The sequence below is a fragment of the Lemur catta genome, chromosome 1 (genome assembly GCF_020740605.2).
Source record: "Lemur catta isolate mLemCat1 chromosome 1, mLemCat1.pri, whole genome shotgun sequence".
Classification (NCBI taxonomy): domain Eukaryota; kingdom Metazoa; phylum Chordata; class Mammalia; order Primates; family Lemuridae; genus Lemur; species Lemur catta.
In genome coordinates, this window is record NC_059128.1 from 13,054,074 (window position 1) to 13,065,120 (window position 11,047).

The window sequence follows — 11,047 nt, forward strand, 5'->3', positions numbered from 1 at the left end:
CACGGATGCGTAGAGGGATGGATACGTGGGCATCTTAGAACCAAGTCGAATTTCCCCGCCTTTCTAGAGAGCGGTCCCAGGCTGAGCCCCCACGCCCACCTATGCTCACCAGGAGCACAGAAGGAACACCTGGAAGCCCTGATCGAGAATAAACAGCTCTGGCCAGTGTGTATGATCGGGGGCCCTGATGCTGTTATTCCTCTCAGCTCCGTTATTCACTCCCCAAAGACCCGTCTTTTATCTACCCTTGTGTTGGGCAAGAGCTTTAGGCGGTAGTGAGAATAAGGGCATGTGTATACACCCAGGATGAGTACCACAATCCTTTTTTTCCATTATATTATGGAAAATTTCAAACATAAGTTGGAAGAATTTCACAGTGAACACCCAAATACCCATCACCGAGATTCTACAATTAACAAAGTAGGGTGTAGCCCTCAGTACACTTCCGCCCCCATACCCGGCACTCTGCCTGCATTATCATTGCATAGAGTCCAATATTTACTTACAGATTTTTTTTTCTTTTGGGGTGAAATTTACAACGAAATGCACAAATCTTAAGTGCCTCCTTAGGTGAGTTCTGACAAATTCATACACCTCTGCAAATCAAACACCTACCCATCCAACCTATTAACCAAACATCGCCCACAGGTCAGAGTTCCCATAGGTCCCTTCCCAGTAAATCTCCACCCACATTCCTTCAGAGGAAATCGCTCGGGGCCCAGCTCAGCTCCAGCGGTGTGAGCTGTTGCCTGATCAACAGGTGGTATTGCCTCCCTGCTAGTCTGAATTTTTCTACCATCGGTTACTTTTGCCTTTATAGAACTTACTTTGTTCTAGATCTCCATATAATTGGAACCATACAGTTATGCACTCTTTTGTGTAAAGCATTATGTTTTTGAGATTTATCGATGTTATATGTCTTAGTAATCTTATTCTCTTTGCTAGTTTTTCAGTGTTTGGATATACTGTTTATTCATTCTCCTATTGATAGGAAGCAGGGCTGTTAGAATATTCTGGTTATAAAACTATTAGGAACATTCTTGTATAACTGTAGATATGTTTTTATATCTCTTGGGTACATACTTAGGAGTGGAATCGCTGGGTCATAGGGTAGGTATGTATTATATTTAGTTTTATAAGAAACTGCCTGACATTTTTCTGAAGTAGCTGTACTAACCGACAACGTACAATAGTTCTGAATGCTCCACATCCTTGTGAACATTTGGCAGTATCAGTCATTTTAATTTAAATATACTGTTGAATGTACAGTGATATCTCATTGTGATTTTAATTTGCACTTCCTGATGTCTAATATACCATTAGTCTACTGGCCATTTGTGTGCCCTCCTTTGTAAATTTTCCGTTGAAATATTTTGCCCATTAAAAAAACTGGTTTTTCTATTGTTGAATTATAGCAATCCTTTATGTATGCAGGATACCAGTCCTTTGTCAGATACATTACCTTGCAAATATTTTCTACCTCTGGCTTGCCTGTTTATTTTCTTACAGATATTTTCTGTTTTCTGACAGATGTAAGTTTTTAGTTTTGGTGAAGCTGAATGTATGTTTGGTACCCTTTGTATATTAAGGAATCATTACCTCCCTCAAGATTGCATAGGTTTCCTGTCCCTGCTTCCCACCAATCCCCAGAAGTTTCGTAGTTTTAGCTTTTATATTTGGGTCTATGATCCATTTTAAGTTCGTTTCCATATGGTGTAAGAGTCTAGTCATTTTGTCCATGTGGATATCCAGTTATTCCAATGCCAATTGTTGAAGAGATAAATATGAATGAACTTTATTTCAGGAATCTGTATTTTGTTCACTTTTTTGTGTACTCTTATGCTAATACCACAGTATTTAGGTTACTTGTAGCTATACAGTAGGGTTTTTTTTTTTTGCCCCACTCACTATACAGTAGGTCTTGAAGTCAGGAAGTGTGAATCCTCTAACTTTGTTCTTCCTTTTTGAGATAGCTTTGGGTATTATAAAACCTTTATATTTCCATTAAAAAATCATAGAATCATCTTAATCATAAAAAGCCTTGTGAGATCTCAAATTGTATCGAATCTATTTTGGGGAGAACAGATCCTTACAATCATGACTATCTTGACATTTCATGAATGAGGTATATCCCTACATTTATTTCAGTCTTCTTATGAAGTTTTCATGTGGAGATCTTGCACAGCTATAAATTCATTCTAATGTATTTTATGTTCTTTTGATGTTATTGTAAATGGAATTTCAAAGTTTCACTTTTCAATTGTTTGCTGTAGTATATAAAAATATATATGATTTTTGCAAATTTACTTGCATCCTGCAACCTTGGTAAATTTACTTATTAGTCGTAGAAGTTGTTTTGTTGATTCCTTTAGGAATTTCTATGTAAATAATGTTATCTGAATTTTGCTTCTTCCTTCCCGATCTTTTTTCTTTTCCTCTTATCTTACTGCAATGGCTAGGACCTCAGGACATTATTGAATAGAAGAGGTGGAAGCAGATATCCTTGTCTTGTTCACGATCTTAGGGGAAACCTTTGATTTACCATTATCATGATGTTAGCTGTTGGTTTCTCACAGATATCCTTTATCAGGCTGAAGAAGTTTCCTTTTATTTTTGTTTCTACTTTTCTACGTTTTTCTTTTTTAAATAAAGCATGAATGAGTACTTGACAAAGTTTGGATTTTGTCAAATGCTTTCTCTGCATCTATTGCAATGATCATGGTTTTTTCCTTTATTCTATTACATGTTAAATTTCATTGATTGCTTTTCTAATGTTAAGCCAACCTTGCATTTATGGGATAAATTTCACTTGGGGTTTTTACTCTTTATTATTTTTACTCTTCTTCTTTTAGGATTTACTTTGCTTCTTTTTCTAGCTGCTTTTGGTGGATGCTTAGATCACTGATTTTAGACCTTTCTTCTTTGCTAATGTTAGCATTTTAAAGCTATAAATTTTCCTGTTAGTCTGGTGCTAGCTGCATCCTAAACATTTTGTTATGTTTATTTTCATATCATTTTGTTCAAAATATTTTCTAATTTTTTTCTTCTTTGGCCTATCAATTATTTAGAAGTATGCTGCTTAATTTCCAAATATCTGGAATTAAAGAAAAAGACATTATTTCTAACTTATTTCCTTTGCAGAGAACCATATTATGTTTTTAATTTTACTAAATTTGCTGAAACTTATTTTATGGTCCAGCCAGATGGTCTATCTTAGTGAATGTACCATATGCACTTGAAAAGAATGTATATTCTGCAGTTGTTGGCTATAGTGTTCTATAAATGTCAATTAGGTACAGACAACTGATAATGTTTTTGAGATCTTCTGTCTTTACTGACATTTGTTCTAGTTGTTCTATTGATTGGTGAGAGTATTTAAAATCACCAGCTATTATTGTGTAATTGTCTAGTTCTCCCTTTAATTATGTCAATTTTTGTTTCATGTACTTTGAAGCTCTATTACACATATGCATTTATAATTATTATATCTTCCTGGTGTAGTGACCATTTTGTTTATATAAAATGTCTCTCTTTGTCTCTGGTAATACCCATTGCCTTACAGTCTACTTTATCTGATATTAATCCAGTCACCACACCCACCTTTTGCTTGACATTTGCTTGGTATCTTTTCTTATCCATCTACTTTTAACTTATCTGTGTCTTTATGTACTTGAAGTAGATTTTTGTGAACAGCATACAGTTTGGTCTTTTTATGGAGGCTGGGCCAGTTCTGACAATCTCCATGTTTTAATGGGATTGACCAGACCAATACTGTCAAATAGAACTAATGTGATAATGCAAATATTTTTTATCTGTGCTGTTCAATATGCTAGTGAAATATGAAGGTGACAACTGAGCACTTGAAATGTGGATGGTGCAACTAAGGTACTAACTTTTAAGTTTTATTTAATATTAATTAAGTATCACGTGTGGCAATCAGTGTAGGTTGAGACCATTTAATGTAGTTATTTATATGACTGGATTTAACCCTGCCATTTTACTATTTGTTTTGTTTGTCCCCACTGTTTTTAGTTTCTCTGTTTCTCCTTTCTTATCTTCTTTTGGATTAACTGAATACTTTTTGGAATTCCACTTTATGTATTGACTTTTAAAAAACACATTTATTTATGGCCAGGCACAGTGGCTCACGCCTGTAATCCCAGTGCTTTAGGAGGCCGAGGTGGGAGGACTGCATGAGCCCAGGAATTCTAGGTAACAGTGAGCTATGATGGGGCCACTGCACCCCAGCTTGGTTGACAGAGAGACCCTGTCTCTAAAAAAGGAGAGAAAAAAAACACATTTATTTATGGAAGCAGTGGGCAAAGGACACTGATTTGGAATTTCAGGAACTGTAACTTGAAGTTGTCAATTATTGACCCCTATCTGTAATCCAGAGGAAATTAAGTGTTTGTGTATACACATATTTTTCTTAATTACCTACCTTGATACATTATTACCCAAAGTCCATAGTTTATATTAGGTTTAACTTTTGATGTTATACATTCCATGGGTTTGGACAAATATATAATGACACGTATTCACCGTTATAGTATTACATAGAACAGTTTCACTGCCCTAACAATTCTCTGTGTTCTGCCTAATCATCCTGCCACCCCCAACAACCCCAGATCTTTTTACTGTCACCATAGTCCTGCCTCTTTCAGAATGTCACATAGCTAGAATCATTTTATGTGGACATAAGTTTTCAGCTCCTTTGGGTAAATATTAAGGAGTGCAACTGCGGGATCATATGGTCGCTATATTTACTTTTGTAAGAAACTGCCAAACTGTCTTACAAAGTGGCTGTAACATTTTGCATTTCCACCAGCAATGATGATGCCTGTTGCTCCATATCCTTGCTAGCATTTGGTAGTGCCGCCAGTGTTCTGGATTTTGGCCACTCTAATAGGTGTGTATTAGTATCTCATTGTTTTAATTTATACTTCGTACGATGTGGAGCACCTTTTCATATGCTTTCTTGCCATCTGTATATCTTCTTTGGTGAGGTGTCTGTTAAGGTCGTTAGCTCATTTTTTATTCACACCGTTTTCTTGTTGAGTTTTAAGAATTCTTTATTTTGGATAACAGGCCTTTATTAGATAGGTGTTTTGCAAGTATTTTCTCCCAGTCTGTGGCTTGCCTTTTCATTTGCTTGACAGTGTCTTCCTCAGAGCAGAAATTTTTAATATCTATTGACTTTTTAGCTCTGTCTCTTTGATTATTTTTTAAGTGGTTGCTCTAGGGATAAAGTTTTCACAGCCCTCTCAGAGGTAATATTGTATCACTTTGGGTAAATACAGAATGCTTGCAACTGTATAAGTTCATTTCCTACCAACCTTCTCCACATCTATTATGCTATGGTTGTCATTCAAATCACTATCTCCATATGCTGAAACCCCACAAGTTTTTATTGTTTAAACAGTAATACACAGTTTAAAGAAGAGAAAAAAAGAAGCCCTTTGTATTTACTCAGGTATTTACTATTTTCAGTGGCTTTTATCCCTTCCTAAAGATTTGAGTTTTCCTCTGGTATAATTTCCCTTTAGCCTGAAGAATTTCCTCCAGCCTTTCTTGTAGTTCAGGTCTGTAGTTTGTTTCCTTTTATCTGAAAATGTGGTTTTTTTGGTCTTCATTCTTGAAGGATATTTTCACTAGATATAGATTTCTGGGGTGACATTTTTTTTCCTGTTCAGATGTTAAAGATGATGTTGCATCGTCTTCTAGTCTTCAGTGTTTCTGATGAGAGAGGTCAGCAGTCATTCAAATCATTGGTCCCTAGTTTCCTCTAGTTGATTTCAAGATTTTCTCTAAGTTTGGTCTTTAGTAGGACTATAATATGCCTAGCTGGGGTTTTCTTTGTATTAATCTGCTTATTATTAACTGAACTTCATAAATCTGTACATTTATGTCTGTTGGCAAATTTGGGAATTTTTGAGACATTTCTTCAACTGTTTTCTCTGTCCAATATTTCTCCTGGGACCGCAATTATGTGTAAGTTAAACCTTTTGATATTATCCCACAGGTCCATAACTGCCTTCGTTATATTTTGTCTTGAATCTTTTCATTGTTGTTCTTGAGACTGGATAATTTCTGTTGACCTATCTTCAAGTTCCCTGACCCCTGTTACATCCATTCTATTAAGGTCATCTAGTGAAGCTTTTCAGATATATTCAGTTCTAAAATTTCCAGTTCTTTCAAAATAATTTTTATTACTCTGCTGCAGTTTACCACCACTTCATTCATTTAGAGACTGGTGGGGGGAGGGTCTTGTTCTGTCGCCTGGGCTGGAGTGCAATGGCACTGGGCCCAAGCTATCCTCCCACTTCAGCCTCCCAAGTAGCTGGGATTACAGGTGTGTGCCATAGCACTTTTTTTTTTTTTTCCCCTAAAGAGACATAGTCTTGCTATGTTGCCAGGCTGGTCTCCAATTCCTGGTCTCAAGCAATCCTCCCACCTCAGCCTCCTACCTTTTTTCTTTCTTTTTTATATCTTCCTGGTTAAATATTTTATTCTTATTTCATTAACAATCTTGTTTTTCTTATTTTTCCTGGCAGTACATTCTTTATTTTTATTTTTTTATTTTTTATTTCAGCATATTATGGGGGTATAAAAGTTTAGGTTACGTATATTGCTCTTGCCCCGCCCCCCCAATCAGAGCTTCAAACGTGTCCATCCCCCAGACAGTGTGCATCGCACTCATTATGTATGGATACACCCATCCCCTCCCCCCCACATCTGCCCAACACCCAATTAATGTTATTCCTAAATGTGCTCTTAGGTGATGATCAGTGAAACCAATTTGATGGCGAGTATATGTGGTGCTTATTTTTCCATTCTTGGGATACGTCACCTAGTAGAATGGGTTCCAGCTCTATCCAGGAAAATACAAGAGGTGCTATATCACCATTGTTTCTTATAGCTGAGTAGTACTCCATGGTATACATATACCACATTTTATTAATCCACTCATGTATTGATGAGCACTTGGGTTGTTTCCACATCTTTGCAATTGTGAATTGTGATGCTATAAACATTCAGGTGCAGATGTCTTTTTTATAGAATGTCTTTTGTTCTTTTGGGTAGATGCCTAATAATGGGATTGCTGGATCAAATGGTAGGTCTACTTGTATCTGTTTAAGGTATCTCCATATTGCTTTCCACAGAGGTTGCACTAGTTTGCAGTCCCACCAGCAGTGTATGAGTGTTCCTATCTCTCTGCACTCACGCCAACATTTATTGTTTTGGGACTTTTTGATAAAGGCCATTCTCACTGGAGATAAGTGATATCTCATTGTGGTTTTGATTTGCATTTCCCTGATGATTAGAGATGTTGAGCATTTTTTCATATGATTGTTGGCCATACTTCTGTCTTCTTTTGAAAAATTTCTATTCATGTTATTTGCCCACTTTTTGATAGTGTTGTTTGATTTTTTCTTGCTGGTTTTCTTGAGTTCTAAATAGATTCTAGTTATCAGCCCTTTATTGGATGTGTAGCATGCGAAATTTTTTTCCCATTCTGTAGGTTGTTTGTTATCGTGACAGTTTCTTTGGCTGTGCAGAAGCTTTTTAATTTAATCAGGTCCCATTTATTTATTTTTGTTGTTGCTGTGATTGCCTTTGGGGTCTTCTTCATAAATTCTTTGCCTAGGCCAATGTCTATAAGAGTTTTTCCCACATTTTCTTCTAGAATTCTAATAGTTTCACACCTTAGGTTTAAGTCTGTTATCCACCGTGATTTGATTTTTGTGAGAGGTGAAAGTGCGGGTCTTGTTTCAGTCTTCTACATGTGGCTATCCAGTTTTCCCAGCACCATTTATTGAATAAGGAATCTTTTCCCCAGTGTATGTTTTTGTCTGCTTTGTCAAAGATTAGATGGCTATATGAGGATGGTTTTATATTTGGATTCTCAGTTCTTTTCCACTGGTCTGTGTCTCTGTTCTTGTGCCAATACCAAGCTGATTTAATAACCACAGCCTTGTAGTATAGTTTGAAGTCTGGTAAATTAATACCTCCCATTTTGTTCTTATTGCCTAAAATTGCTTTTGCTAAATGGAGTCTTCTCTGGTTCCATACAAAACATAAAATTATTTTTTCTGTATCTGTGAAAAATGATGTTGGTAATTTAGTAGGGATTGCATTGAATCTATAGATCTCTTTGGGTAGTATTGACAATTTAACAATGTTGATTCCTCCGATCCATGAGCACGGTATGGTTTTCCACCTGTTTACGTGCTCTGCTATCTCTTTCCTCAGGGTTTCATAGTTCTCCCTGTAGAGGTCTTTAACCTCCCTAGTTAAATATATTCTTAGGTACCTTATTTTCTTCTATCTTTTCACTTATTATGAGAATATATATATATATTTTTTACACTCTGGAGCAAAGCTAAACATAGCTTGGGGTTGATCTCCTTTGATTGTCTTTTCTCTTGAGAATCAGCCATGATTTTTTGTTTATTCATATACTGAATAATTTTGGATTGTATCCTAGACATTATGTTTAGTGTATAATTTATGATGTGTTGTAGAAACTCTGGATTTTGTTATATTCCTCTGAAAAGAATTTATTATTTTTAAACAGGCAATTAACTTGGTTGAACTCAATGGCCAGATGGTCTCCTTTGCAGTGGGGAGTAGCTCAACTTTTAGTTGGGTTCTTTTAGTCCTACCTGTGCATGAATAGTTCAGTTATCAGCCAGAGATCTGAGCAGAGTTTATATACAGAATTTGGGAATCCCCTTTCTGACCCTCTTCTCTGTTATTTCCCTTTACTCTCAAGAGGCCACGGTTGTTCTGAACTCTCTATTTTTTCTTCAGGCCAGCAAGACTGTAGATTTTACACTGGAGGTTTAGCTGTCCTGCACGGTGCAGACTGAGACCTGACTTTAGGCTAAAAGTGGTTCAAACAAACAAACAGGAAATCACCAGTATGGCGCCCTTCCTCCAGTATTGACTCCCCTCCAGTTTCTACCTGCTTTTGGTTACTTTCGGTACCTTTAACAAGTTGGTTTTTAAAGAAGTGTTTTTCCCAGAACTTATAGTTTTTATTTGCTAAAGAGTTGGTCCAATAGGAACTATTTGGCTCTACTAGAAACCTTAAGTTACTTGGTTTCCCCCTAACATTTTATAATGAAATTTTCAAACATCAAAGTTGGAAGAATTTTACAGTGGCAACTTGTAAATCCACCACCTAGATAGTATGATCAAATTTTTCTATACTTGCTTTATCATGTATCTACCCATCCATTAATACACCTTACATTTTATGCATTTCAAAGTAAACTACATTGGTAAAAATCTGTGGTGTTTAACACATTGACTACCATGTGAATTGTATTTAACTCAGGCTAGTTTTGACCCTGGGGGCCTTATGAAGCAAAACCCTGCAGATTTTCAACAAGTGAAAATCTTATTTGTTGATGTTCTTATTGTTACAATTAATATTGACAATTTAATTCTAAAAATATGGATTGCTTGCATATAACTCACACACAGAAAACAATAAAAAATAACAAATTAAAAGGATCGTTTTAATGAAACACTATGGCCTCAGGGAAAAATTTTTTTTTAGTGTGGCAAAGCATTAAAAAAAAGTTATAAAAACCTAAACTACAGACATCAGCGTACTTGCCCCTAAATACTTCATGTATATCATTAGCTAGAGTTCAACAACTCTAGTTTTTTTTTTCTGATATAGAATTTACATACAATGGATGCACACATAAGAGCTGTACATTCTTTTGGATTTTTAAAAAATCAGCTTTAGCTATAATTTATGTATAATAAAAATTATCAATTTGGTATATATTTCAAGTTTTGTTAAATGTAATCAATGCTACAACCATGAAAGAAACATTTTTTTATGCCCCCCAAAAGTCCCTTCATGCAGTCAGGCCCTTCTCCCCAGCCCTGCCCTTATTTATTTTTTAAAGCCACTTCAGTTCTCCTCTGAGAAGCCAGGGTGCCACTCCCAATAACAGGAATTAGAGACCAGGGGAGAGGCTATTCACTGCCAGATATGTCCTGGGGCACCAGTGAGGGAAAGAATGGAAAAGGGGAACAGGGCTCAGACTGGGTTCTTCAGAAGTATCTCTGGGTTGTCTCTAGAAAAGTATTAGGTGGCTCATTAAGCTACATGGCTCATTCCCTTAACTAAAGGCAGATTCTGCCAATCCAAGCACAAATTATTAATAAAGATGCCCATTTCTTGAGCCTGTTATGATATCAGGATACAGAAGCTTGCTCTCTTGGTCTTTAAGAGGAATGAAATTTTAGGTCTGCATATCTCTTTGAGCCTGTTTTATCACTTATAAAATGGACTTCCTCCCAGAGGTGAAATGGGGCATGCCTGGCACATAATAGACACTCAGATATTTGCTGCATGAATGCATCTGGCAAATGGTAAAGCCCTTGGCCAAGTAATTATTTTTAATCCCCACCATGTGGTTTCTGATATTGAAGGAAGGTAGTTACACATCCTTTCTTTGGAAATTTAGGAGCTACTCATGTCAAATTTAAACACTTTCATGCCTGAAAACACTTGTCCAACCCCTTCTTCCACACAGGTGACCCTCTTCCCAGCAACTTCTCCCCAAGCCATTCAGTGGGCACCCACTAGCCTGCCCATCCTTCACGCCCTGATGGCCCTCCCCTACTCCCTTAGCCCCCCACCCCAAGCACATCACAGCTCCTCCCTCCCTTGCAGACGAGCCTCAGAAGGCAGCTGGCCTAGTAACTCTCCTTGCTTCCTCCCCACCCATTCAGATCCTTCCTTCAGCATCTCAGAGAGTTTACATCTGGCATTTAAACTGAATGCTCAGCCAGTCCCAGCAGGACATAAGAACAGCTCAGCATGAGGGGGCTTTATGATGACTACAAGGCAAGCCCAGCTGTTCCCTCCCCAGACTGAAGGCTCTCACCTCCACCTTCTCCCTCTTTACCAGCTATCTAAACTCACTCTCAGGGTTCGCATTAATATGCGCTAATACCTCCCTCCCCCCAAAAAAAATCACCAGCTGACCTACCTTTCTGGGAGGCAGCAGGCATTGTA